Source organism: Adiantum capillus-veneris, chromosome 17 (assembly GCF_014529385.1).
Source record: "Adiantum capillus-veneris isolate H3 chromosome 17, ASM1452938v2, whole genome shotgun sequence".
In the NCBI taxonomy this organism is placed as follows: Eukaryota; Viridiplantae; Streptophyta; class Polypodiopsida; order Polypodiales; family Pteridaceae; genus Adiantum; species Adiantum capillus-veneris.
In genome coordinates this window covers 89,548,200-89,559,218 of record NC_140947.1, presented here as the reverse complement: position 1 = coordinate 89,559,218, position 11,019 = coordinate 89,548,200, and positions in this window count along the sequence as shown.

Below are 11,019 nucleotides of genomic sequence, written 5' to 3'. Positions count from 1 at the left end.
TCTCTCTCTAACTCTGCCTCTGTTGTCACATCCACACAGTTCCACATTGTAGGGGTAGTATTTTTGTAGGGGTATCAAATTCACTATTTTGGTCTCATAGGTCATTTTGGCCTTTTGAAGACGTTAATATAACATTTCATTTCATCTCTCTCTCTCTCTCTCTCTCTCTCTCTCTCTCTCTCTCTACCCCACAGTGGATCAGGAGGTCAGCACCCGCATTCACATACGGTCAGGAGACAGTGGAGTATACAGATGCTTACACTTACCTTGGGGTGGTCTTTAGTGGACCAACATTTTCATTGAGGAGGAGAGACTAGACCGACCAGAGTCCATGCAGCATTGGGTAGATTGGAGAGGATGCGTTCACAGTTTCAGTTTTAGGAGCCTCGAACGAAGCTTTGGCTCTTTTGAAACTTTGGTGGCTTTCGCATTGCTCTATGGATCTGAGATTTGGGAACCCCCATTGGATCATCATTGGAGTTGGGTTGCAGTGATGGATGGGGAGACATGGAGAAGCCTCTAGTCTCTATGAGTTGCTTTCATTGCTTGTTCAGAGAGGGCTTTGGATCACTCTCCAGAGTCATGGGATACAAGGACCAAGGTCTATTTTTGCTCGAGCTGCGAAGACACAGAGAGACCTTGATTAGAGGAGAGACTAGCCAGTCTCAGAGACCGGTCACAGACTTTTTTAGAGCAGACACTGGACAACCGGAGGAGCTACTACCACAACAGAGCCCACATTCTCCTCGCACCAGAGGCACGTTGATCGATCGAGCGACCAAGCTGGGGAGATCCAGTCACCCACGAATCTGGAGGACTATAGAGCATTGACGGAGGCTGCATCAAAGGATTCAGATCACTTTGGCCCGACATGCGCGATGTCCGGTCAGACTACTGACCATAGAGGAGATTGATGAGATCCGCCAACAACCGATATTGGATCTCCAACTTAGCTCTTTCTGAGGATACACCCACATTGTGTTGTATTAGCTCTCCATTTGCTTCACACCCCCCACTCATATCCTACACAATCCCAGCTAGTTGCTTAGTTCACATCTAGTAGCTTAGGATTCCATAGTATTTTTATTTTGTTACTCAGACTTTAATATAACATTTCATTTCATTTCATCTGTGTGTGTGTGTGTGTGTGTGTGTGTGGACTCCTAGCACCTCTCTCTTGAATAACAAGTCTTGAGTTCAACTCTCGTCGGATAGATCTTTGAGGTCTCTTGGGATAGTTTCCTACGACGTTAAAATCCTCTTCTTCTTCTTTCTTCTTCTATGCATTGCCCAAGGGGCAGTCACCATACATCATTTTAGTCACCATGCATGATTTTAGATGAGGACATATGGGAGTCATCTAGGGATGGGGATGTCATCCTGCTCGAGGAATTCAATGCCAGGACGGGCCACTCTCAAACAACCTTTTGTGATACTTCAAAGGAGATGTTAAGAGAGCTGGATGTCAATGGTCTGGGGCTGGGGCCATGTGCTCACAGGATGTGGTGCATAATGAGTAGGCAAGATATTTGACATGGGCACTGCACATGGACTTGAATGGCCTACAAAGGTTTCCAATAGGGAGTAGGTTCACTTGTTTTCCTCACAGACATAAGGCTAGCATAGTGGACTATATTATGGCTCAGCCGAGTTTTATATATATTCAGAATTTTACAGTCGGCCCAAGCATGTTGGGATAGGAGTACATCACGCCCTCCTCACATTTACAGTTGCATTCCAGTTTAGTATAGCTCCGTTGGCCCAGGTATCTATGCATAGTCGATACACTTTTACCTCGGAGATCGACTTCTACATGGATAGTATTTACAGACACTTGGCCAGAGAGAAGTTGGGACGCCCATTAGAGGAGCTTACCCAGATATTGATAGAGACTTTACATGATGCAGCAATAGAGACATACCCACACACCCAACCCACGCACAGACGACACTCTGGGAGTATGCCCCATAACAGTTGGTATGATGGGAGCGTAGAGAGACGAGAGCCACACTTCAAAGAGAGCTGCTTCTGAGAGCCATTACTCATAGATAGTCACAGATACCCCTCGGACGCCTAGAGTGACGGAAGAAGAGGACTTATCTTGCTCGGTTAGAGAAGTTGTACCAACTATTCTTGAGCGAGGACTCAGGCGAGACATGGAGATTTTCTCATGAGCATTCCCTCCACCAGCAATCACATCCATTGAGATTTGGGGCGCATATGTATCATCTCTTTGCATAGTTTCTGGGCAATAGTCTCTACCCAACCCTCTAGAGCCATGCCCACAGACATGTACTTTCGTTACCGCTGCGATGATAAAGAAAGCCATTGATAGGATGGGGACCGAGAGAGTATATGACGATGATGGATTGATGGTAGAGCACTTTATACATGCTAGAGATATGCTTGCAGAGCTTCTTACAATAATGTTCAACCGAGCCATGTGTGAAGGTTTTCCAGATACTTGGAGCATGTCTACTATTGTGCCTATCTTCAAGGCAGGAGACCCCATGATACCGGGGAATTTCCGTACTATCCTGATTGGGCACCCACTAGCTAGTTTGTATGCATCTATTCTTGAGCAACAACTGAGTAGATGAGCAGAGAGAGCAGGCATTTTGGCATCAAGCCAGGCAAGTTTCATGAGGGTTGTTTCTACTCTTGATCATATATTGACACTCAGAGCTATTATTGAGGAAAGCAGATCACATGGTAGGTATCTTTGTGGATTTTTGCAAAGCATTTGATATGGCTCCTAGAGCTCGACTGATGCAAAGACTGTAGGAGATGGGAGGACCCACATAGTTGATATGGTGCGTCATGGCTTTATTCAAGCCAGTCGTGGGGCAAGTTTATAATCCCGAGGGGTTGTCTGAGCATATTCACTCCACTATCGAAGTGAATCAGGGATGCCCATTCTCCCCTACATTGTTTGGTGTGTATGTAGACGAGGTTTGAGATTACATTGAGAGGGGAGGCGATAGAGGAACTCAGCTCTAGGAGGGACATGGATATCATTACTACTGTATGCAGATGATATTGTGTTGTTCTTAGATTTTCCAGAGGGGATGCAACAACACTTGGATGCATTACACACATTTACTAGTGATAACGGCTTGTCGGTGAACCTTGGCAAGACTTAAGTTATGGTGTTCAAGACCACAGCTGTGGTGTTCAACACCATAACACAGTGGGTTAGGCGATCTGCACCGACCTTCACATATGGTCAGTAGGCGGTTGAGTATACAAATGCACACACTTACATGGGAGTGGTCTTCTGAGGTCCAGTGCTCTCCTTGAGGAGAAGAATGGAGACCAGACTGACGAGAGCATATGCAGCTTTGGGCAGGATGGAGAGGATGTATTCTCAATTTCAGTTTCAGGAACCTCGAACAAAGCTCTGGCTATTTGATACGTTGGTTACTTCAGATATGCTTTATGGGGTGCAGATATGGGGACCATCACTAGACCATAATAGTAGCCGAGCTGACAAAACTGATGGATGGAGAGGCCTCTGTTCTCTATGATTTCCTAGATGATTAGAGCCAAGGCCTCTATATCAAACAAGATTATTCGCACAAAGTTGTTCCCTGGCGCTTCCTCGCTTGTCATAAAGGCACTTACCAGATCCGTATCTTTTATACACAATATTTGGGATCTCCCCAAAGATAGATATGGTCGCCTAGCTTTAGACTCTTCTTGATAGCTTGCCTCACAGGGAGACACATCTTGCTGGTATACACTGATGAAATCATGGTTTCACCTACATGGATTTAGTATGGGCAAACTACCCCCTTTCCAATACTCACTGGATGCACCTCCTTATTCCTCACATGAACGGAGATTACCTGCCTCATCAAACAGGATTTAGTATGGGCAGACTAACGAGACTACCCGCCTCATAAGACAGGATTTGATTTAACTAGACACCAGGAGGACATGGACAGAGCTTGGCACAAAGATGGATTTCTACAGAGGGCATCTTCTCCAACTCAGAGAGGATTGGTATGTGATTAGACTTGCCTATATGGACACTCATTTATCCCATGGGATACGATGTGCTAGTGGTTAGATGCGCACATCATCAGGAGTTTTTGTTGTTTTTGTTGGAGATTGAGACTGGCAGATGTAGGAGAGTACCAAAAGAGACCAAGATTTGCCAGTTGTGTCATATAGAGCCAAAGATAGAGTTACATCACATCTCATTGTCCGGTATACTATGAGGATACGTTGTCCGGTATACTATGAGATATGTGCCACTTTCACTGTCTACTTAGAGAGGGCTTTGGAGCACTACCGAGAGTCATGAGATATCAGGATCAGAGATGCCTCAGGTTGTTTTTGTTGGAGTTGCGCATATACAGGGAGAGTTTCTTGAGGACACTAGACAGTGGGCGGCAACTTTTCAAATATTGCTTATGTTTCAATATCCTCCATCAATGGTCCCAGTGAGGGTGTTGATGAAGATAAAAGTTGTGTTCTAGTTGGTTTGCATGCTAGTTCCCTTTGCATTGATTGTTTTTAGGTATCTTGTGATTCAATGCAGCATAATGAAGATGTAGTGTTTGATCAAAAGTCTTTAGTGAGTCAATAATTGATGTACCAATGTTTGAGGAGAATATGTCTATTCATGAGGATGCTTTTGATAGTGGTTCCAATTATTCTAAATCCATTCTGAAGATTGAGCATGATTTTGGAAGTGGTTAGTGCAACAGAGTGCAAGAAGAACCTTTGCAAGGCATCAATGGGTCTTTAAGTACCATGGAAGCATCTGAAGCCAAAAAGAACAAATGGTTCACTGAAGAGGGTAGCATAGATAAAACCATTTCTACATCTTTTACTTCTTCAATGATTAACGAAATGCAGGTTATCACAGAGATAACACATGATGTGCACGAGGAGATACAAGAATCTATGTTTGTTAATTGACGGCATGCTTGTAGGTTTTGATTGCACATGGAAAGACAAAGGTGCTATTATTGATGATTCTTCTTTGAGGTTGGAAGAAAAAGATGTTTTTATTGATGTTTTCTTAGTAGGTTTTGATGTGTATGAAGAGAAGAATATGGATGGTTTCTCAAAGGGGATGCAAGAACCTTCACATGGTATCAATTTATCATTAGGTACCATAGAAGCATGTGAAGCAGAAGAGGACAAAGAAACATATGAAGATTGCATGGAAGAAGTTTTTTGTGTCTGACATCTGTGAAGTGGCTAAAGTGTATGATATCAGAGAATTTTTCCTTATATTCTTTCTCATGAGTTGCAAGAGAAAGAAACTTAAAGTTTTTTGCAAAATGATGAGGATTTTTAGGGCTCTACCAATCCAAAGGACGACCTAGCTTATTAAGGTCTTTATGAGGTTGTTGTGGATGAATATTTATAGGCTAAAAATTGGGTTTGATTTAGTCAATTTATGCTCAAATTGATAAAAAATGGGAGATTGGGTTTTGGCGAATGGGATCGAAGTTCTCTGAGATTTTCCTGAACCCAATTGTGTTCAACACACACTACTTATAAAGGAAGCAAGGCTATTAGTAACTCAAGCCGGAGCATGGAGCTTGGGAGCTTATGGCTATGGAGGTTGTGTTGTTTCCTGCATATGACGCTACTGAGTGGCGGCTTGATGAAGAGGTTGAGCCATCGATTGCAATAGCCACTACTACTCCTCCTTCCATTGCTGCATGATGGCACAACCACCGAGTACGCCATAAGGGGGGCAAATATAAGAGGCTACAACAAGGGGAGAGTTATGCATTTGTTAGAAGCAAAGAGAATTCCATGCATTATGTATGTAATAAATGCTTAATATAAGAAGAAACCGTGGGTGGATATGCTTATCTGGCATAGGAAGCCGGATTTCTTGCTTGTCTTTGGCATTAACATGGCAGCAGAAAGGCCAAGTATAGTCTTCGTCTTTATGTTTATTTTCCACATTTATGAAAGTTTACAAAGTTTCCTTTTAGTGTCTCTTTTAGTGTATACAACAAGAGAAGGAGAATTCAAGTGCTTTTTACATTTTTTGGAATGTTATTATTCATGGAGAAGTCCAAGAAGTATATGAGACGGATAGATGGGAAATTTTTAAGGTAGAACTCGGGTGATGTCAAAAAATAAAATAGTACTTAAAGACTTAAATATTAAGGTTAAAGTGATTTAAACTGTCAGAGGTAATATAAGTTGAAGGTGTTGTTTTTTAAGTAAAAATTGTGGGCAAAACTTCAAGGGTTCAAAAAGTGGCCATTTATAGGTAGATGGCCAGATTTTGATAAAAATAATGAGTTTAGGTCAGAACAATGTGTGTGTGTGTGTGTGTGTGTGTGTTTCAGCATCAACATCAACATCAACAATATTTATATGACTTTTTTGTTCTTCTTGAAAAAATTGTTGGGATGATGGTTCATCTTACCGCAATGAACACAAGGATTTTTAGTGAAGCAATCCTTTGTTTGATGATTATTTCAACCCTTGATTGCATATGCAGTGGGAAAAGGAATTAACAACACCATCCAAAGAAGGTAGAGGATTTTTCTCTTTTAAGATAGTCACAATTTGACAAAATTAAGCAGGTAAGCTATTAAGTAAAGCAACAATAACGTCTTCGTCAGGTATTGGAGCTTCAACATACACTAGTTAGGTTCTGATACTCTTTCGCCTATTAGCTAGTGTTGCTATAGTTTCATCAATGCACATGGTAAGTGAATATAATTCCATCTTTAAGGTCCTCTATGAATATTTGTCTTTTACACCAAAAAGAGTTTTTAATTCTATCCAGATAGCACTCAAAGATATATTATCATCCAAATAATGAATAAAATCATCGTCTAGAGAAGTTAGAATAATACCTAGTGCTTGCTCAGCTTTCCTCTCGGGTTTGATTGATAAAGCTCTAGTGACTGCAGTCGTTGTACCCATTTTGTCTGTTGAAAGAGGCTTGACAACACTCTAAGAGGTTTTCTCGCATCAAATATCCCTTAACTTTGATTTTCCATGTATGAAAATTGGATCCATCAAACTTGTCGATTTTGGACGCCATGCTATTATTATGTTGTTGATGAACTCAATTGTTTGTTGTAATTTGATTATCATAGAACCGTTACATCTATAGATTAGCTAGACTAATAATATCCATATCTTTTATCATGCAAACTCTACACTAAAAGGTGGTCTGTCTCTGTTCATTGATAGAGTAGCTTCCCACGGGATAGACCAAATAGGTCTTGAAACCCAGCACTAAAGATACTTCCAAAAACATTATTAAGAGGATACATAGGTGTAGTATGAAAGCAAGGTTAAGTCTACATAGAGTTTTAGAAGTTTTGTGAGTTCTCCACTTGATGAGGAGAATGTAGCAAGGGGATGGGTGTGAAGTTTTTGGATAAGAAAATGTTAAATTGTCCTCAAGAAAATTGAGTTTATTTTTGTTCTTGACAAGAGCATCTAAGTTTGATCCAGTAGTTGAAGGAAAGGAGCTAGAGAAAGGAACCTTGAGGATATACTTCTATATTAGTAGAATTGATAATAAGCTTAGGTACATTTGCATGATCAATGCAATAGAGGACATGCACGCTTGCTTTGAAAGAGGTGCTAGCTCGATAAGATATTCAAGCCCAAGAGCTAGATAATTACTCTAAAAAACAAACCAAATTTTATATTAGAGTGAGAAATTACATTGCAAGGGTCATGTTTTCTTACCTGCCCTTGGAAGAAAGGGTCTACCACATTCTGTTGACTACAAAGAGGATTTCTTGAGATTTTGTTTTTTGAATATGGCTAGGGCCACACTAATCTTTACTAAAACGGTCATCATTTTCTGGATCACTAATGATCCGCATTCAAACAGTGTACTTGTCCTTATAAGGAGCATGTGAACACTACAACACGCCGCACAGAAATTGATACGGATACTGACGACTCAAAGCTAGTTTTAGAACTAAAATGCGTTGGAATAAGCATCGGAATAGACGTCGGTATCGTGTCGTCGGCATATGCACTGGTATATTGGCCGTCGGAATAAGCAATGAAAAGAACGTCAAAAAAATTGCTTGTATATACGTCGATATAATATTTTACTATACCGACTTCTATTCAGAGGCATATACCAACGTCTGTACCAAACTCTGTACCGACGGCAAAACCTGCAAAAAAAAATATTGGCAGAGAGGGCTGGGAACTGATGTTGCATGTACTGCAGCAACAAAAATAGCCCTCAAAGGAAGAGTGCACAAGCAACCACACTCCACCTACAGCTTGACGCTAAAGAGTGAGTGTATACAAATTAACAAAATTGTAAGAAGAAGAAAACCACAAAATCAAAAGCTTAATCTGACAAATTCCCAAAAGCATAACCATAACGTCGAAACTCTCAAACCATAGACACAACGGCATGAAGATTTTATAGCTATGATTAAAATATGATTCGAAAACTGCAAAACCATAAACATAACCCACTTGCCATATCATAACCATAACCATAACTTGCTTGTCATACCATAACCGTAACAGCTATACCATCATTGCAAACCATACCCATAACCATAATCTGATTGCCAAACCATAACCATAACATGATTTCCATAACATCATTGCAAAACAATAACCATAACTTGATTGTCAAACCCTAACTATACCATGATTGTCATACCGTCATTGCAAAACCATAACCATAACTTGATTGCCAAACCATGACCATAACCTTTGTGTCATACCATAACCATAACCTTTGTGCCACACCATAATTGCAAAACCATAACCATACCATAACCATAACCTTTGTGCCATACCATAATTGCAAAATCATAATCGCAAACAGAATGCAAAACCATAAACATAAGCGTGAAAATGTACATGTATACAATGAATGAGTAAGACTATATCAAGAAGACCACAGCTATATTAAAAAAAAGTATATGGAGGATGTCACCCTCATGGTAACGCCTCCTAGTCGACGGCCTCTCCCTCCTTCTGCAATTGGGTCAAAAGGACCACAAGTCCATGCTTATACCCATACTTCTCCTCTCGGTGTGTCGGAGGGCACTTCACGGCGGCAACTTCCTACAAAATTATGGTTTAATCTTGAGATAAATCTTCAAATAACATATACATTTTTGACAATTTAAAGCATACGTATAATGCTTACAAACTCATATCGAAGTGTGTCGTAGCCTCCACTTTCAAGATATGACACTCCAGCAGACTCCAAACGTGCGCTGGTTGCATCTCTCTGTTGTTGAAATTTATCAGGATTGTTTTGTGTCTCTCATGCAATCCCCGCCCACTCCTCTATGTCCAACCATGCTGGATTTGGACTGCCATCCTTGTACTTGTCTCTCGTCTCTGACCGACGGTGTAACATTATGGCCTTTGCCACGCCCAAATTCTTGTCATTCGAGATTGGATCGTATCCCTCTGTCGGCCTGTACTCTCTGTGAATGGCGTCAACGATGTAACTCTTTCTTTCATCATCTTGATTATCCCAAATCTCCATCACAGAGTGGGCAAACTGAACTGTACAGAGCTGTCGAATCCTCTATTGCACGGCCTTTCCGACCCTATCCGCCACAACAGCCCCATCCCTTCTCTTGTACACCTTGCTAGGATCATGCTTGTGTGATCCCCAAGGTGTACGTGATGTGCCAATTGTTGAAGTATCTATTCAAGAGAGTGGTGGATGCTCTCTTGGTGGTATGGGCGCATCGGTAGAACCGCTACCATAGCAAACACCACCTCGAAAATGATGCCTTCCTCGTCTGAAGATGAACCACCCGTCGGTGTAGGGGGCACACTCGACTGAGGTGTGGGGCCGGTCGATGCAGGAGGCACACTAGTCTTAGGCGTAGGGGCGTCCATAGTAGGTCTAAAGGAACCAGCTGCCCAAAGGTTTTGTGCGTAATTAATTTGCTCTGGTGTGAACTGTGTCAAAAAGGAGCCCATCTGCTCGAGTGACATGCCGGCCAAAGTGATAGGAAAACTAAAACTAGGAGAGTATGTATCATCGTCATTGGCCATGGCTATAGATACACAAATAACATAGATAAAATACGTTGGTTTACAAAAGAGACACGAAAGCAATACAAATAACAAAAAAACGAAGCTGCAACACAACTCGATGAATCTATCCAGTATTGAAGACTAATAAAAAGTTTTACAACAGAGTTTCTAGCAAAAACCAGTAGTTAATCTCTCATCTTCTATGAGAGCTGATGCACCAAAGATGTCTATCTGTATTTGTACTATTGCATTCTCATCATCAAACTCCACTTCTTAGCCACCCTCCGCATCAACTTCTGTATTTGAAAGCTCATCTCTAGATTCAAGCATATGCTCACCACTATTCTCCAGCTCAAAATTCAAACTTATATCATCCGTTGGCCTTGCTTCGACCTCAACTTCCAATCCTTCACACACTTGCTTGTTGCGTAGAGCATCTTGAACAACATAGAGCCAGCGCGGTTTAGACAGATCTTTTTCATCATTTTCTCACCATAGTGGATCTAGTGTGAACACAACTTGATCACAATGCTACGGAAGTACGAATGTATCATGCACATCTATCCACACCCGCGCCTAGAGTTCACTTGAATCAATCCACTCTTGTCTTTGCGCACAGTTGCATTAGGGCCGCTGGTAATAACTTTGAACCACTTGACACCAAAGATAAAAATATCAAACTTTCTAAAGCTAATCTTCAAGATGTTTTGGATGTAGCCAAAGTATTCAAGTTGGCTAGTCTCTGTGTTCTCATCCCTCGCACTACTCCTACTTTCGTGGGTGAAGCTTGTCCTAACGCCACTGTTGAAGGTGACCCTTTGTTTGTCTATATGTTGCACTCTAAAGTGTTTCCCATGCGACCACAAATCTCCATATTTGTGATACTGCAGCTACAAAATTCAAACAAACTGAAAGTTATTAAAGTAGTGTGATCATGTGGAGCTCAAAAAGGAAGTTGTGAAGATTTACATGCTAATCGCAACCCCTTGACATCTCCTCTTCCTCTTCAGTAATCAACACTCCATTCAT